The 18,663-nt window shown below is 39.1% G+C and overlaps 1 protein-coding gene across 1 annotated transcript in view; it reads left to right on the top strand.

Moving 5' to 3' along the window:
- Positions 1-1,815: 1,815 nt before the first annotated feature.
- APBB1IP (amyloid beta precursor protein binding family B member 1 interacting protein) overlaps positions 1,816-18,663 on the top strand; it is a 103,557-nt gene continuing 86,709 nt past the window's right edge. The window contains 1 exon segment of the mRNA XM_070433183.1: positions 1,816-1,929. The gene's annotated coding sequence lies outside the window, so the exon portion shown is untranslated.

The following is an 18,663-nucleotide window of genomic DNA, read 5'->3' as shown; positions in this document are numbered from 1 at the left end:
AAACAAAGGAGTTCTCTCTCTTGCTAGGCCACGCTCCTGGCCTGCGGGACTCTCATGCTCCTGCATTTGCCCGCATAGGCCCAGGCCATGTGGCCCCCACACACCATGGACTACTGGACTGCAAGTGGCCTGATGTTGTGCAGGACCCAGCTCCACCGTGGAAAGGAAACTCTGGACACTGGCTCTGCTTCACACTCTGCCAAGTCCCCAGCTGCACATTTCCCAGGCCTGGATGGAGGGAAATGGGACTTTGCAAACCCAGGGATGGAAATCACTCCTCTCCTGTGTGAGTCTCAGACATTTCTTTTTCTTCAGATGTTGGAAGGACCCAACTCCAAGCACCCAGGCGGGGAGGGGATACCCACTTCCGCTGGTGGATTTCCCTCTTCCACTGATAACACTTTAGGTCTCTGAGTTTGTAAGGCCTGCCATGCACTCCCCCCCCTCCCCGCCCAGTGAGCTTGTCAGGTTTAGTATGTGACCACTTTTTCATTTACACTTGACCTGTTAAATATTTGTTTATTGTCTACTTTCTCCCAACTAAAATGTACCATCCATGAGAAAGGTAATTATTTTCCTCACTATTTATTTTCATTGCTCTTAGAAGAGTAGGTGCTTAATAGTTTCTCATTAACTAAATGACTGACCTATGAAATTACCTAACTTATATGTCTAATTTATATCTTTATGTCTCCACCACCTCTCCACATGGAAATACTTGAAGACAGCTGTGTAGGGGAAGAGGTGGTTCATACAACCCTATTTACAAATCGTAATGGATTTTAACTGCTGTATTTTCAAATCTCCCCATGTTCTCTCAGGAGACTCCCCTCCCCAAGGCCACTGGGGTTATTCCAGTCAGTCCTTGGCTGTTAATAATAGGAGGTCCTGTGCATATGCATTACTTCTCTTCATCACTGAATCTTAGTAATACATTCTTAGAAGTGTGATCTCTGGGTCAAAGGGTAATTCCATATGTAAATTAAATAGCTATTGCCTAACACCACCCCCACACAACCCCCAGGGCTCACGCCATTACCATTTTGGATTTCATCAGCAATGTATGAGAGGCTAGAGCCTCACCTGTCATCTGTGTATGGTTAAGCTTTGGGGGTGAGAAACTTGTCAATCTGATTCTAAAGTAATGGCCTTTGCCTAGTGCGCCAGTCCCCACCCCGACTGCAATCCCTCCACCCACTCTGGGTTCCCACAAAGTCAGCGGAACTCAGGGAGCAGCCAGCCTGGTGGAATGCGCGGGTCCCTCTGCGCTGCGGCGAGAGCTGCGTGCCCTGGGGGCGGGATGCGCACAGCCAGGAAGAGGCCTTTGCACAACTGGCCCGAAAGAGGAAGCACAGAGAGCACTGAAGTAAACACTTAGAAAGACACTTTTGAAAGAAATCGGGTTCTTGGGCTTCTATCCAACTGTCTTCTGGCCCCAAATCCCTTTGCCAGTTTCCACTAATATACTGAGGCGACAAAGAAGGGTCAGTTCGCCAGGGGGAACTCCTTAGAAAAGGGGGCGCTTGGCGCAAGTAAGGGAGGGATGAGCCAGGAAGGCACAACTTTACCAGAATTTAAAAACAACAAACAAAACAACACCTCTTTTCCTCAGGGTTATCAAGGCTGCCGTGCAGAGGGGGCAAGTAAGAGGAAATGAGGTACACATGCAGTGAGGAGGACAGACCAGCCCCGACTTTTCACAGTCGTGCTCCATCCGTGCGCCCCCCTTGCACTTCATGCAAAGCAGCGGCAAGCGCCCCACGTCTGCGCGCCGCGGGGGAAGGGCAGGGCTGACACCACTTCCTCCCTGAGGCAGAGGACCTGAGCCCGGTGCAGCCTTGTGCAGTTCGTCGCATTCCCCTCCGGTGTCCCGAGGCCGACCCCTGCCCTGCCCGCACCCCTGCCAGGTCCCCCCGTACAGCCTTCAAGGTAAGCGGTGCCAGCCGGCCTGGGAGCGCTGGGAGCTGCAGCCTGGTCCCTGGGGCTGTCCCCTCACCGAGCCCCTGGGTCCCAGGCACGACCCCGCATTCCGGAGAGGCGCGCGCCCCCTTCCCCTCTTGGGCCCGCTCCCCAGGGTCCCACCACTGATGTCCGCACTTGACCCAGCTCCATGGGAGTTTGGGGCTGAGGCTGGCCTTTCCCCGCGCCCGGTTTCATCAGATTTGACTGATTTCCTGCCCAGAAAATTGCTACAAGTTCCCATGAGGAACCGGTATGAGCCGCTGTCTGTCGCCCAGATCCAGGAGCCCGGCCAACTGGAAGGGATTCCCGGGGCATTTCTGGGCGCTGTAGATTAAATGCACGTCCTGTAGAATCTGAGGTTCCTTCCTTGAAAACCTTCAGACAACTCTCTCTTCTTTTTAAAAATAACCTTTCTTCCGAATTATTGTCCTTTTTCGTCTTAAAGTAAGATAGAGGGAAAATATGGACACCAGGCGGAGGCTTGTAATTTGGCTTGGAAATTAATGTCCAGAGTGTGGTTTTATAGCATGAAGGAAATTGGTAACATGCTTTATGTCCTGGAGGACAGGGGCCCCACTGAAAACTTTGCTCAGTGAACCTCTCATTTTCCTCTGGGGAGGGGTTTCTTATTATTCATACCATGTGGAAGGCTAACTGTGCTGTTTCCTAGACTTTCACAGCAAAGTGGTTCAAAAAGAGCATTTAATGTGACCGTTAGAGAAAGAGAAATGGAGTAACAGGCCAGTAAGTAACAGAGAGGGAAAGGGCACATGAGTTTATCACTCCCCAGGGTATTGTTTCTGGTGGCATAATGTGGCTTAAACAAGGCAAGGGTACAAGGCTGCTTCTAACTTTAAATTCTAGGCCTTTGAATGGAAATTTCAGAAAGAGAGCCTTTGTCCCCTTGCATAAGCCTCCAGTGGCAATTTTTCTCTGGCCTCACTGAAATACTGTGAGGAATGGCACATGGGCATTCCTAGCAGTAATGCTGGCTGGCAAAATTAACCAAGGTTCCACTAAGAAAGCTGTCATGTTTTCCAAATGGTATTTCCTGCCTGCTTAACATGTGGTGAAAGGTCGAAGAAATTTAATGTCATCTTCAGACCATCAGTACGTAGTAATTTTTATAATATTATTAATATTTGCGTCTTTTCTGGGTATTTGGGAGACTTGGGTTCATCTCTGCCTTTAACTAGAACAAGGACGACCTTGAATAAGTTGCTTTAACCTCGCTGGACCTGAGATAATTTACCAGTAAATGAGACTATTGCACTACATTATGTCTGTCATTAAAATAGCAATTAGGGAATTGCTCTAATTCTTTGAATTTGTCCTGTCTGGAATGTTGATAAAGTTAGAATTGCTGATCACTAACCAAAAAAATGGAAAAAATAATAATGATAACAGATTTTGTTAGATTCTGAAATATCAATACTTTAGAGGCCTTTTGTTTCTCTGAATACAGTCCATTTCTGGCCTATTGATGGCAAAATCCTGTTCTGTTGAAAACTGAGTTGATGTGCCCAAGTTTGGGCAGGTCAATATTAGATTTCAAAATTCTTCAATTGTTATTTCTCCAGAAATACAATTTTGTAATATGGATGACTATGATTTAGTTGCTTTAAATCTTAAACACAGTACTTACTAAATGATGTTAGTATCCATTACATTTTTTGTATTTTTATATCCTAAGAATGTATACTAATTGCCCACCTTTTTTTTTTGCCTTTTTTCACTTACAAATAAAGTTTTCTAGATATCTTCATATTATTCTTCCAGTAAGCTTTTTATAAAATTCATTGTTATAAATGACTGTTTAATATGCCACTTTGAATTTTTTAACCATCCTTTCAAAAAGCATTATTATTTTCATTTACTTCTAATACTCTTCAACCTTATTTAATTATTTTTATACCTAACACATTTAGTGATTCCACAAATGGTATAATAAATTAAGTTTGCATTTTACAGTCTATCGCACCAAAATCAATTTTATAGAACCTCATGTTTTGATTTATAGGCAATAGAATGATCTTAGTAATTCTAACTTCAAAATACAACAATCCTTATTAACATAATATTTTAGTGTGGAAAATATATACATATTTTATATTATTCTTGTCATCCTAACTGGCAAGTAACTTAAAGTTTAAGTATTTATTATACATTTGAGTACATAATAAACGCCAGGATGTAAGGCATTGGTACACTGGTTGTATAATAATATTTATATGTGCTAGAGTTGTAATTATTATGAGGTGCATGACTTTTAGAGGAAACTGCTATATATTTGGAAAAGTAATACTTAGATTTCTTTTGAGAAGAGAGGATAGCTGCACTAAGGTATGGCATTTAATGACCTATAAACAGTTTAGGGAGCTAGACCAGCCGTGGGCAAACCACGGCCTGCGGCCGGATCCCGCCCATTTGAAATGAATAAAACTAAAAAAAAAAAAAAAAAAAAAAAAAGACCGTACCTTTTTATGTAATGATATTTACTTTGAATTTATATTAGTTCACACAAACACTCCATCCATCCTTTAGTTCCGGCCCTCCGGTCCAGTTTAAGAACCCATTGTGGCCCTCGAGTCAAAAAGTTTGCCCACCCCTGAGCTAGACTGTACATGAGATGTGACAAGTCAGGGCCTGAGGACAGCTTCTAGGACTAGAGGATGTGACCTGCCACCACTGCTTCCTTATTGCCTAGTCTAGCCACATTCCTGGCACCAGAGTTAGGACTCCAAAAGTGTTTGCTAAAAGTACAGATACTGTGTCAGTTCCACCTCTGGATTGTCCCATCAAAATGTCACAAGGGCAGCTGGCCCTGTGGGCACCAACCCTGAGACATGAGCAGGCAGAGGTGTCACACCACTCCAAAGCTCCACTCTTTCTCAGTGTATCTTCTGAAGCTTGAATTTATGACCCAGTTTCCCAACATTTCATGAACATTGAGTATGCACTTGAACCATTAAGACTCATAAGAGCTGTTTTCTTTCCTTTTTATCAACTCAATCAAATGGTAATAGTAAATAATAATTATAGCTTATATTCTGTACCAGATTTGTGCTAACTAGTTTAAATGTATCATTTCATTAGTCCCCACATCCTGGGCTTATAGTATTGAAGAAATGAAAGCACAGAGAGGTTAAGAAGATTACACAGAGCCCTAACCGGTTTGGTTCAGGGGATAGAGCATCGGCCTGCGGACTGAAAGGTCCCAGGTTCGATTCCGGTCAAGGGCATGTATCTTGGTTGTGGGCACATCCCCAGTAGGGGGTATGCAGGAGGCAGCTGATCCATGTTTCTCTCTCATCGATGTTTCTAACTCAACTCTCTATTCCTCTCTCTTCCTCTCTGTAAAAAGTCAATAAAATATATTTTTTTTAAAAAAGAAGATTACACAGAGAATCAGAAGCACAGTTGACCTTTGAGCTGAGCCAGTCTGATATCAGCTCTGGAGGTGCTATATTAGGGATAAGGATTTAAATGATGGAAAAACATGGACCTTTCTTTGGGGTCAGGGAAGGGAAGATTAAAGGAGGATAACCAATTTAATAACTTGCCTTATTAGTACTCTTTTTTATTTAATCCTCACCCGAGGATATGTTTTCATTGATTTTAGAGAGAGAGAAACATCAATCGGTTGCCTCCTTTACGCACCCTGACAGGAGATTGAACCCAAAACCAGGTATGTGCCCTAACCTGGAATCCAACCCGAGACCTTTGGTTGCACAGGTCGACACTCCAACCAACGGAGCCACACCAGCCAGGGCTTCTTGTTAGCTCCTTTATTTAGTTAGGTTCTTCTTAGTGAGAAGACAAGATAGTATAATCAATTGTGAAGTTATTATCTTTTTATGTCTTTTGCAAAAATAATCTTCTTTGGCAGCAATCAGGTGTTTTTATTATCTTTTTTTAAAATTTAAATTCTTTATGATTTAAAGTATTACATAAGTCTCCTTTTTTCCCCATTGACCTTTCTCCTACCGCCCCCACCCCCCAGCACATGCACTCACTCCCCCCCCACACCCCCACACACACACCAGTCTGTGTCCATTGGTTATGCTCATCTGCATGCATACAAGTTCTTTGGTTGATCTCTTACCCCCTCACTCCCCGCCTTCCCTCATAGGTTGGACAGTTTGTCCGATGCTTCTATAACTCTGATTCTATTTTTGTTCATCAGTATATGTTGTTCATTATATTCCACAAATGAGTGAGGTCATGTGATATTTATCTTCCTCTGACTGGCTTATTTCCTTCAGCATAATGCTCTCCAATTCCATCCATGCTGTTGCAAATGGTAAGAATCCCTTCTTTTTTACAGCAGCTTAGTATTCCACTGTATAGCTGTACCACAGTTTTCTAAAGCGTTTATCTGCTGATTGGCACTTACGCTGTTTCCAAATCTTAGCTATTGTAAATTGTGCTGCTATGAACATAGTGGTGCATATATCCTTTCTGATTTGGTGTTTCTGGTTTTCTTGGTATATGTTCTTAGAAGTGGGATTACTGGGTCAAATAGCAGTCCCATTTTTAATATTTTGAGGAAATGCCATACTGTTTTCCACAGTGCCTGCACCAGTCTGCATTCCCACCAGCAGTGCACGAGGGTTCCTTTTTCTCCACATCCTCGCCAGCACTTGTTTGTTGATTTGTTAATGATAGCCATTCTGACAGGAGTGATATGATACTGCATTGTCGTTTTGATTTGCATCTCTCGTATAATTAGTGATTGTGAGCATGTTTTCATATGTCTCTTGGCCTTCTGTATGTCTATGTCTTCTTTCTAAAAGTATCTTTTTAGGTCCTTTGCCCATTTTTTGATTGGATTGCTTATCTTCCTTTTGTTAAGTTGTATGAGTTCCCTATAAATTTTGGAGATTAAACCCTTATCAGATATAACATAGGCAATATGTTCTCCCATGTAGTGGTCTTTCTTGTTGTTTTGCTGATGGTTTCTTTTGCTGTGCAGAAGCTTTTTCTTTTGATGTAGTCCCATTTGTTTATTTTCTCCTTAGTTTCCATTGCCCTAGGAGCTGTATTGGTAAAGATATTGCTACAAAATATGTCTGCTATTTTGCTGCCTATGGCTTCTTCTACGATTTTTATGGTTTCCCATCTTACATTTAAGTCCTTTATTTATTTTGAGTTTATTTTTGTGTATGGTGTAAGTTGGTGGTCTAGTTTCATTTTTTTGCATGTATCTGTCCAATTTTCCCAACACCATTTATTGAAGAGACTGTCTTGACTCCATTGTATGTTCTTGCCTCCTTTGTCAAATATTAATTGAGCATAATAGCTTGGTTTGATTTCTGGGGTCTCTGTTCTGTTCCATTGGTCTATATATCTGTTCTTGTGCTAGTACCAGGCAGTGGCTTTGAATATTGCTTGATATCTAATATTGTGATCCCTCAAATTTTGTTCTTGTTTTTCAACTTTGCTGCAGCTATTTGGGATCTTTTTTTATTCCAGATGAATTTTTGGAGAGTTTTTTCTAGATCTTTGAAGTATGCTGTTGGTATTTTAATGCGGATTGCATTGAATCTGTAGATTGCTTTGGGTAGTATGGACATTTTAATGATGTTGAGTCTACCAATCCATAAACACGGTATATTCTTCCATTTGTTTATGTCTTCCTCTATCTCTTTTTTCAGCATCCTGTAATTTTCTGAGTACAGGTCTTTACCTCCTTGGTTAAATTTATTCCTAGGTATCTCAATTTTTTTTTTTTGCAATGGTAAATGTGATTTTTAAAATTTCTCTTTCTGTGAGTTCATTATTGGTGTAAAAAAAGCCATAGATTTCTGGGTGCTAATTTTGTATCCTGCTACATTGGCAAATTCATTTATTCGTTCTAGTAGTTTTTTGATGAAGTCTTTAGGGTTTTCTATGTACAATATCATGTCATCTGCAAATAGTGACAATATTACTTCTTCTTTTCTAATTTGGGTGCCTTTTATTTCTACTTCTTGTCTAATCGCTATGGCTAGCACTTCCAGTACTATGTTGACCAGGAGTGGTGAAAATGGGTATCCCTGTCTTGTTCCTCCTCTTAAGGGAAATGGTTTTAGTTTTTGCTCATTGAGTATGATGTTGACTGTAGGTTTGTCATATAAGGCTTTTATTATATTGAGGTATGATCCCTCTATTTTCACTTGGCTGAGAGTTTTTATGAGGGAAGGGTGCTGAATTTTGTCAGGTGCCTTTTCTGCATCAATTGATATGATTATGTAATTTTTGTCTCTCATTTTGTTTATGTGATGTATCATGTTTATTGATTTGTGGATTTTGTACCAGCCTTGCATCCCTGGAGTAAATCCCAGTTGGTCATGGTGTATGATCTTTCTAATGTAATACTGGATCCAATTTGCTAGAATTTTGTTGAGGATTTTAGCATCTATCTTCATCAGGGATATTGGTCTGTAATTCTCTTTCTTTGTAGTGTCTTTATCTGGTTTTGGGGTTAGGGTAATGCTGGCTTCATAGAAAGAGCTTGGAAGTGTGCCTTCCTCTTGAATTTTTTGGAATAGTCTGAGGAAGATAAGTTTTATTTCTTCTTTGAATGTTTGATAAAACTCCCCTGTGAAGCCGTCTGGCCCCGGGCTTTTGCTTGCTGGATCTTTTTTGATGACTGCTTTAGTTTGTTTAGTTTGTTGGAATAGAGTTGTTCATAGTATATTTTTACAATCTTTTACATTTCTGTGGCGTTTGTTGTCATTTCGCCTCTTTCATTTCTGATTTTGTTTATTTGGGTCCTCTCTCTTTTCTTCTTAGTGAGCCTGGCTAGAGGTTCATCAATCTTGTTTATCCTTTTAAAGAACCAGTCTTGGTTTCATTGATCTTTTGTATTGTTGTTGTTTTTTAATCTCTATTTTGTTTATTTCTGCTCTAATCTCTATTACCTCCTTCCTTCTTCTCACTCTGGGCTTTTCTTGTTGCTCTCTTTCTAATTCTTTAAGTTGTAGGGTTAGATAATTTATTACCATTTTTTCTTGTTTTTTGAGGTAGGCCTGTAATACTATGAACTTCCCTCTCAGGACTGCTTTCACTATGTCCTATAGGTTTTGGATTGTTGTGTTTTCATTGTTATCCGTTTCTAGGATGTTTTAAATTTTTTCTTTGATCTCTTTGGTAACCCAATCATTGTTTAATAGTATACTATTCAGCCTCCAAGTGTTTGAATTTTTTTATTGTTTTTATTGTAGTTGATTTCTAATATTATGCCTGGTATATTTGGGGAGTTCAGAGGCCCATGAGGCTGAAGGTAAGTGAACAGGAAGAGAGTAACAGGAGATGTGGCTAGAGGGGTAATAGGAATGTGAAGAGGTGGCAGATCTTATAGGGTCTCGTAGGCCATTTAAAAATCCTTAGCTTTTACTCAGAGTGAAATTGAGGGACCATTGTGGGATTCTGAGAAGAGGAGTAAACCTGACCTGCCTGATGTTTAAAAGTCTCACCTCCACTGCTTGAGCATAAACTGGTAGGAGCAAGGATGAGAGCAAGGAACCCATTAGGAAGCTTTGGGAATCGGCATATATTTTGAAGGTAGAACCAACAGGATCTCCTGACAGAGTGGATGTGAGGTGTAAGGGAATAAGGGTCAAAGCTTTTGGCCAAAACACCTGGAATGATGGAATTGTCATCAATGTGGGGCTGTTAAAGGAGAGACAACAGAAATTCACTTTTGGATCTGGGTATGATGCTTCAATTGGTAGTAACTATTTGCTTATTATATATCAGGCTCATGTAGTCAGGCTAAGTTAACTATTTGAGAAAATGCTATTATTATTCTCATTTTATAAAATTGTGACCAGAGAACCAGCTTAAACTGGTCCTATCCTGTTTCTAACTAGATTCAAAATGAAGTTTAAACATTGGATACACCACTTACAAATAAACACAACTCATGAGCAATACTTGGTGCACCCACCCCCCACGGATACAAAGTACCCATATGACCAGAACCTGAACCCCAGAATCCTTTCTGAAGTGAAGGGACCATTGTCCAGGATGATCTGGTGCTGAAGCCCCTTAAATCTTGCCCCTGGACCAGGAGACAGATTTGGAGCGATCCCCCTGTCTTCTTGCGGGTCAACTCACAAATAAAAGCTCTTTATTTTCTTAAAAGCTGTTGTCAATGGTTTTGGCTTCTATGCACATTGAGCAGCAAGCCCTTGCTGATAACAAAATTAGAAGTGAGAGATTAGAGAGTTTTAGAAATTTGCTGAAGATTACAAAGTGTAAGAAATGGGACATAAAACAAGATCTTGGGAATCCTAAACCTTTAACCATTCTTTCAAAACTTGTTGGAAGGGATGACCAGCAGTAGATAAAATCAGAATATAGTCAGCTAATCAGTAATAATCCACCTCCATGAGACTCAAGACAATAAAAATTATTTTTAATAAATTAATAAGAAATTAATAGAAATGAATATTCATACATGAATTTAAAACCAGTGACATGGGCATTATGCAAGACAAGCTTTCTATGATTATGAGTTTAACAGCAGTATTCTAAGGGATGGAGGATAAGGCCTTTTCCACAAAGGAGCTTTTATGCCTAGAGTTTAAGATATTTATATTTTCAAAACCTAAGACCAGTTTTGGAAGACAGGTGAGCTTCTTCCCTGCACAGCTAGATTTCAAATGGATGCAAGTGCTGGAGCTGGGCTAAAGGCTCACTAGTAGCTCCTGAAGAATGTTAAATGGCACTATTGTGATATTTGGAAAAATGAAAGTGGTTATTAGAAAGTAGCTACCAAGATCATTTGTTTTAGTTATAATAGGTAGCAAAGCAGTGTAATTCTTTAATAGAATGCTGCTTAAGTCATTAACTACCATTTAATAGCCTATGTTTTTCATTGGGCAAAAGTCCAGTTTTTAATTAAGTGCATTATTAGGATCTCATCTCAAAAAGAAAAGAACGAATTCATTATTTGGCAGAAAAAAATGCCACAAAATACTTCTCAGGTGATTTACAGGGTATTACCTCAGTTAAATTACTGATTAAGTACATTTATCTAAGGTCACTATATTTATAGTATTTACAAACTTTCATCTCTGCTGATAATATCAAATTCACAACTGACAGCTCAATGGGATGTAGTATTGGTTGGTTCTGGTGTTTTTAGGGGAATGATTTCCTTTTGATTAAATTCCATAAACAATGTGGCTTGGCAACCAAGACAGGTTGTTTTTTTTAAGTTTATTTATTGATTTTAGAGACAGAGAGGAAATGAGACAGACAAAGAGATAGAGAAAGAGAGAGAAATATTGATTTGTTATTCCATTTATTTATGGGTTCATTGGTTGCTTCTTCTATGTACCCTGACCGGAGACTGAAACCACAACCTTGGCATTTTGTTGGGTGACACTAACCAACTAAGCTACCTGGCCAGGGCCCCAAGACAATTTCTTAATTTTACTAATGCTGTTACTGTTAGCAACAAAGAGAAGTGAAGTTGCGTGAGCCAGGAATGTGGTGAAACGCAGTGAAATGCTGTGAACAGATGGTCCATAAGAGCACTAACTTTATTTTGTTTTTTTGATTATGAAATTTTTTAAATTTTATTTCTCAATTAACGTTGACATGCAATATTACATTCGTTTCAGCTGTACAGCATAGTGATTAGACACTTATATGCCTCATGAAGAGAGAAGCTGAAACACCGAGTGGCTCACTGCACTGACTATCAGAGTAGAGAAGCCCTCCTGATTCTATGGAGGTTGCAAAGGGGCATAAGTACCTACACACTTCAGTTGAATGAAACTGCTCAACATTCCATAATTGGAACTGCTTTTTGCAGTTCAGCACATTATGTGTTCAGGGCCAACCATATGCTAGTGTTGGGGAACACATGGCCCCCTAACCTCAAGAAGCTTCTAGTCCAGTGGGTGAGACAAACCTGTCAATGAACACATTGCAATGTATCATGTGCGGTGATAGGTATAGAAGTAATATGGCAAAGACAGTGCTTCTAGGGAAGGCATTATATGGGGGTGACCAAGAGGCACTTTGAAAGATAAAGGTATTTCCAGGTAGTCCAGTGGAAGAAGGTCACTTTAGGCACCATGTGGGAAATAGGTTAGCAGTACTGTACTGGAGCATAAAGTACAGTGGGAAAGGAAATGAGATTCTGATTTAATACTTGGTTAGTAATATTCAGATTATATCCATACTAGAGGCCCGATGTACAAAGATTCGTGCAAGAATGGGCCTTTCTTCCTCTGGCTGCAGACACTGCCTTCACTCTGGCCGGAACCGCCTTTCCACCTTCCCACCTTCCTGCCTTCCCACCCTGCCCCCGGCTGCTCAGCGCCTGTGTATGCAAATTAACCCACCATCTTTGTTCAGTGAATTTGCATACACACTCTTGATTCGCTGGTGGGCATTGCAAAGGTATGGTCAATTTGCATCTTTCTCTTTTATTAGTGTAGATGGTACAGTCACCACAATCTATCATATTTGAGTCAAATGCTTAGGCCCTTGTCATAACAAAACTGGAGCATGCTGGAGCAGCACTCTCCAAAGGGAATATAATGCACACCACATGGATAACTTTACATTTTCAAGAAGCCACATTAAAAAGAGAAAAAAGACACAAGTGACATTAATTTTAGCAATAACCTTTATTTAATATATATCCAAAATAATCATTTAATTGATATTATTTATAATAAATTACATTAAATTTAAGTATTATTAAAATTATTGATGACCTCTTTTGTTCTTTTTTTTTAATTAAATCTTCCAAACCCAGTGGGCAGCGCAGCCCTAGAAAATTACACCAATATTGTGTCCTAACTATGTGTGGATTATTCAGCTGCATGAAAGATACTAGATAAATTATGAAGTAAGCTGAAGGAATAGCATTTTCTATTAGTATGAGGCCTGTTGCTGGAACCTGATTTTAATTCATGTTTAAACCTATACCCAGAATGCTTTATTTAGCCTTCTAGCAACAAAAACAACCTCCAGTTGTCATTGCTTACTTTTCATTTTCTCTCCCCCCACACTAATTATTGGATTCCACCTAATAATAACAGGGACTAACAAAGAAGAGAACTAAATGGTGGAGCTATATGTCATAAACCCACATCCGGCAAAATGTGATCTGTTGCCCTAGGCAACAGCAGTTGTCAACCTTTTTTTGTTTGTTTTGGTTCCACCTACTTGTTCAAAAGAATAGCATCCCCTCATCAACAACAACTCTCTTTGCACTGGTTCTCAGCTCCAGAAACACAGCTTTCCTTTGGGGAAGGGGTTGTGATAAGGTTTGGAATGTGTAGTTGGAAGTGCCATGGGTATGGTCTGAACAGTCTCAGGGACATTCTGATTTTATTCCTCTCTTGTTCTAAATGGTTAAGAATCTCTGGTCTAGTGTTTCTAGATGTCCTTCCCACATCTTAGTCTGTAAAAATGTGCCTGGCCGACAAAAAAAATGGAAGTCCAACTCGCTGTCCATGTACACAGAAATGCAGCAGATGGAAATAACTAACCAGTGTAGACTTGGGAACATGTGTGCCTCTGTGGGTGCAAATAAGTGACTGACATTTGTCTCCACTGGTGATTTTAGAGGAATAATCCTATATGATAAAAGGCTAATATGCAAATCAACCAAATGGTGGAACAACCAGTCGCTATGACGCGCACTGACCACCAGAAGGCAGATGCTCAACACAGGAGCTGCCCCCTGGTGGTCAGTGCACTCCCATGGGGAGCACTGCTCAGCCAGAAGCCGGGCTCACAGCTGGCAAGCACAGCGGTGGTGGTGGGAGCCTCTCCTGCCTCTGCGGCAGCGCTAAGGATGTCTGACTGCCGGCTTAGGCCCACTCCCTGCATCCCCCAAGGGGTCCTGGATTGCGAGAGGATGCAGGCCGGGCTGAGGGTGCTCCCTTCTCTCCCTGAGTGCATGACTTTCGTGCACTGGGCCTCTAGTATAGTAATAAAAATGATAATGATGATGATTACAATAATAGCTGAGATTAGTATCACTGATATCACTTTATATGTTCCACTAATCAATTTATAGGCACCATCATATCCCTGTGAGATAGGGACTGTTGTCATCGCCATTTTACAGATGAGGAAATGAAGCCAATAGAGAGCTTGAGTAACTTTCCCAGAATCACTCAGCAGCTAAGTTTATTTGCCAAGTACATGGTGTCACACAGTTGGGTGAAAATACAAGATTCCACACCTGAACTCACAGTGTGATGTGAAAGACAGACACAACCATATTAGATGTGGAACATAGACACTAACGTCAGTATGAGCAAAGTAGCTGCCACTTTCCACCTCTTCCTAATCACAATCCATGTTTTCAGAAGGCAACGTTGCATGGTGACTGTGAGCATAGGCGTTTGAGTTAGATCTGGGCACAGTCCAGTCCACACTTCACATGAACCCACATGAATTATTTAACTTTTCTTGGTCTGAGTTTTATAAACTATAAAGTTAGAATAATGTCACCACATTATAGAATGGTTTTGAGAATTAAATGATATATTATAGGTGTTTGACTTGTAGTGACTCTTCCATATTTATAACTCCTGCTATTCTTATTCTAAAGTAGGTGCTAATACATTTTTAAATACATTTTTATTGATTTCAGAGGGGAAGGAAGAGGGAGAGAGAGATAGAAACACCAATGATGAGAGAGAATCATTGATTGGCTGCCTCCTGCACGCACCACACTGGGGATCAAGCCCGCAACCGGAGCATGTGCCCTGACCAGGAATTGAACCATGACCTCCTAGCTCATAGGTTGGTGCTCAACCACTGAGCCACGCTGGCCAGGCAATACTAATGCATATTACTATGAGCTCGCATATATTGAATTCTAGTGCCAACCATAACACTGTGCTGAGTACTTAAGAGAGCTGAGGTGTAAATTTTGCCCCTCTCAACATAGTTGAGGAGACAAAAAATACATATAAAAAGACAGATAAACTATAAGGCATCTTGTGAACTGTCAAATTAGCAATCCTAACACAGCTGCTACCAGATTTCAGACAAGGATAATTCTTCAGGATCCAGCAGTGAGCCTTGAGCTGACCTTGAGTAGTGGGTAGGACTAATGTGGAGAAAAATGGGAGAAATAGCAGAGGACTTACACATGGTGTACTTGGTGCTACAGTTTATTTTTCATTTTTATCATATTGCCTGGTTACTACTGCATACATTTGCACAAATGATTCAGTGACTATATTCTATTTGGATGTGCATTTGTTGTGTGTGTGGAGATGGGGTGGGGGTGGGGGGAGGAATCCTTTAGGTATTAAAAAATACTCTGCTCTCAATAGCATCCATTAAAAATAATGACTCACACTACACAAAACTAACTCAAAATGGATCATAGACCTAAATGTAAGAGCTAAAATTATAAAATTCTTAGAAGAAAGAATAAGAGTAGATCTTTATAACCTTGGATGAAGCAATAGTTTCTTAAATATAATACCAAAAGCAGAACTGAAAAAAAATAGATAAGTTGGACTACATCCAACTTTAAAACTTTTGTACTGTAAGCAATGCCATCAAGAAAATATAAATTTGAAAACAGCCCAAGTGCCCATCAGTAGATGAGTGGATAAAAATGATTTAGTACATTCACACAATGGAATTCTATACAGCAATAAAAAAGAAGGATCTCTTACCCTTTGAGACAGCATGGAGGGACCTGGAGTATTATGCTAAGTGAAATAACCCAGTCTGAGAAAAACAACTATCACATGATCTCACTTATATGTGGAAACTAATGAACAAAATAAACCGATGAACAAAACAGATCCAGAGACATAGAAGCATGGAACAGACTGAAGAATCTCAGAGGGAAGGGAGAAAGAGGGGCGGGAAGAGATTAATCAAAGAACTTACATGCATATATGCATAACCCATGGACACAGACAATAGTACAGTGAAGGCCTGGGGGAGGCAGGTTTGGGGTGGAGTGGGTCACTGAGGGGCAAAAGAGGGGCATCTGTAATACTTTCAACAATAAAGATAAATTTTTTAAAAAGAGTATAAAGACTAGAGACATGCACAGAATGAGAGGAAATACTTGCTATGTAAAGCATATATCGAAAGAACTCTGTTGTAACAGCAACATAATATATTTTAAAGATATTATATATATTATGTAATAAGATATAATATATAATCTCTTTTAGAACTGGGACAAGGATATGAGTAGACTTTTCTCTGAAGAAGATATAGAAATAACTAAACACATGAAAAAATTCTCAACATCATTAGACAGAAATTCAAATCAAAGCCACAATGAGAACTTTTAATGACAGACACAGGTATGGCTGAGGAGAAATTTGAACCTCAACATACTGTTGGTAGAATGTAAAATCATTCCATACCTTTGAGAAAGTCTAGCAGTTCTTCAAAAGTTAAATATAAAGTTATCATATAGCCCAGAAGTTCCACTCCCAGGAATCCCAAGAGAATTGAAAACATATCCATGCAAAATCTTGTACACAAATGTTCATAGAAGCATAATTCATACTAACTGAAAAGTGGAAACAACCTCAATGCCCATCAGCTTATGAATGAGTAATCATAATGTCATGTTTCAGTACAATGAAGTGCTCAGCAATAAAAAGAAATGACATGCTGATGCATGTTACAGCGTGGATGAACTTTGACAACATTATGCTAAGTGAAAGAAGCTAGACAGGAAAGAACACAGAGTGTATGATTCCATATATATGACATGTCCAGAGAAAACAGAGTGGTACTTTTACAGTCCTGGGGAGGGATGGGGTGAATGGCAAGTGACTGTTAAAGGGTATGGGTTTCTTTTAGGGGAGAAAACAATTTTCTAAAATTAGGTTGTGGTGATGGTTGCACAATATTGGCAAGCCAGGGGCATGGGGATGCGGTGGAGGAGAGGGAACTGGAATGGGCCATGTTGTGGTTGAACCTCTGGTGGGACCGCCTTGAGGAAATACCCTGCAGATGATGGGAAAAATAAATACAGGTTTAAAGTGAAGAGAGAGATGGAGATATAGATAAGTAAGATGTTTCTGCTTCGTTCAGTAATAGAAATAAGGATCATAGAAAACAAAGGTTAGGGAGGATCTACCCCAAAGATAATCTGGATCAATGCTGAAATGATTAAGTCATTTTTATGAAATGGCAAATTTACTGCCACCTTTATTTCAGAAAGTAGTTAAGCTATACCTTTATTCATATTTATGAAATATGAATATTTTGTACTATCTAATACCTTTATCAAGACATCCCCCTTGGACAATAGGAAGATGAATGGAATAGAAGGTATGAGTATTTAATGGATGGTTTCTTGGAAGTTTTATTAAGATGTTATCTACAAAAGTCCATGAATAATTGTCTGAAGAAATTAACTAAACAGTATCATATTTTTCTCTCAGTATTCATATCAAAACAAAGCAAAGTTGTACTTTAATTAGTATATATCTGTCTTTTATGGCATCACTGAGGAGTTACAATATTCAGGAAAAAAGTGGTAAAATAGGTACTAAGTAAAGACTCCATAATATGTTAGTCAAAGGAAATTAAGACTGTATTTCATTTTATGTGTTGGATTCTGTTAAGATTATTATAGACCAAATTCTTTGATGTTCTTTAATATATTTCTGCATTCTATGTGACATTATTATCTACTTTATTCCTACACTATTACTGTTCTGCTTTAATTATTGACATTGTGAAAGTCTCTCTTTTTTTCTCCAAAATTTCTTCTGAATTTGAATCTGGTTAAATTATGTATGTGTAGTATATAGCTTTCATTATGATTATTTTCTAGATAGTTTGAAATTCTTCTTTTGAAATTTTTTCTGATCCCTAAATTGTTAGGGAAATGCTCTTATAAAGATTTTTAAATTCATTTAATATTTTATTATTAATTTCTATTTGCCAAATCCTGCTATGGACTATCTATAAATTTGAGATCCTTTTTTCTGGGTTTTTATTTTCTAAGACCACCTGAACAAACTGAAGTAATAGCAATAATGATGAGACTCTCTGGCTTGTGTTTGACTTTAATAGGAACTTCTTCTGTGTTTTACAATTAGAATAATGGTTGGCATTGGTTTCTGGTAAATACCCTTTATCAAGTTAAGGAAAGTACTAACTATTTCAACCTTACTGAGAGGTTTCGATCAGGTATGGATATTGGATTTTACCAGCTGCCTATTCACCATCCCTTGAGATGATCATATGATCTATCATTTAATATTTAATGGAGTGATTTACTCTGTTTCCTACTGGTGAACTGTTCTTGTATTCTTAGTTATTATATATTATTCTTTTAATATTCTTCTTGAATTAATATTTTAAACCTGTACTTGGGATTTTTGCATCACTATTTATAAGTGATTTTAAGTTGTTCTCATTTTCTGATTGCTTTTTAATAGCAACTTATTCTCCTTATGTCAACTTAAACCTCTCTGAAGACATTAATAGAAATCTTTTAGAAACCCTTTTTCTATTTCTTTCATCAACTCTTGTTTCCTCAGATGTCAATATTCTGGTTCTTAGTCTTGATGCATGCTCCCATGCTCTTGTTTTTCTTCAAATTTTTCATGACCCTTGGTAATTGATTCATAATTTTAATTGAAAGACTAGAATAATATAAGAATGTGGTATGCATTTACTTGGCAGCTGTAAAAACCCTCTTTCTTGACTAGGAGGCTAACTGAAGAGTTC

This window comes from Myotis yumanensis, unplaced genomic scaffold (genome assembly GCF_028538775.1).
Source record: "Myotis yumanensis isolate MYYU_CA2020_CCGP unplaced genomic scaffold, mMyoYum1.0.hap1 SCAF_1, whole genome shotgun sequence".
NCBI classification, from domain to species: domain Eukaryota; kingdom Metazoa; phylum Chordata; class Mammalia; order Chiroptera; family Vespertilionidae; genus Myotis; species Myotis yumanensis.
Note: the sequence above shows the minus strand (reverse complement) of the source record. Positions and strands in the feature narration are given on the sequence as shown.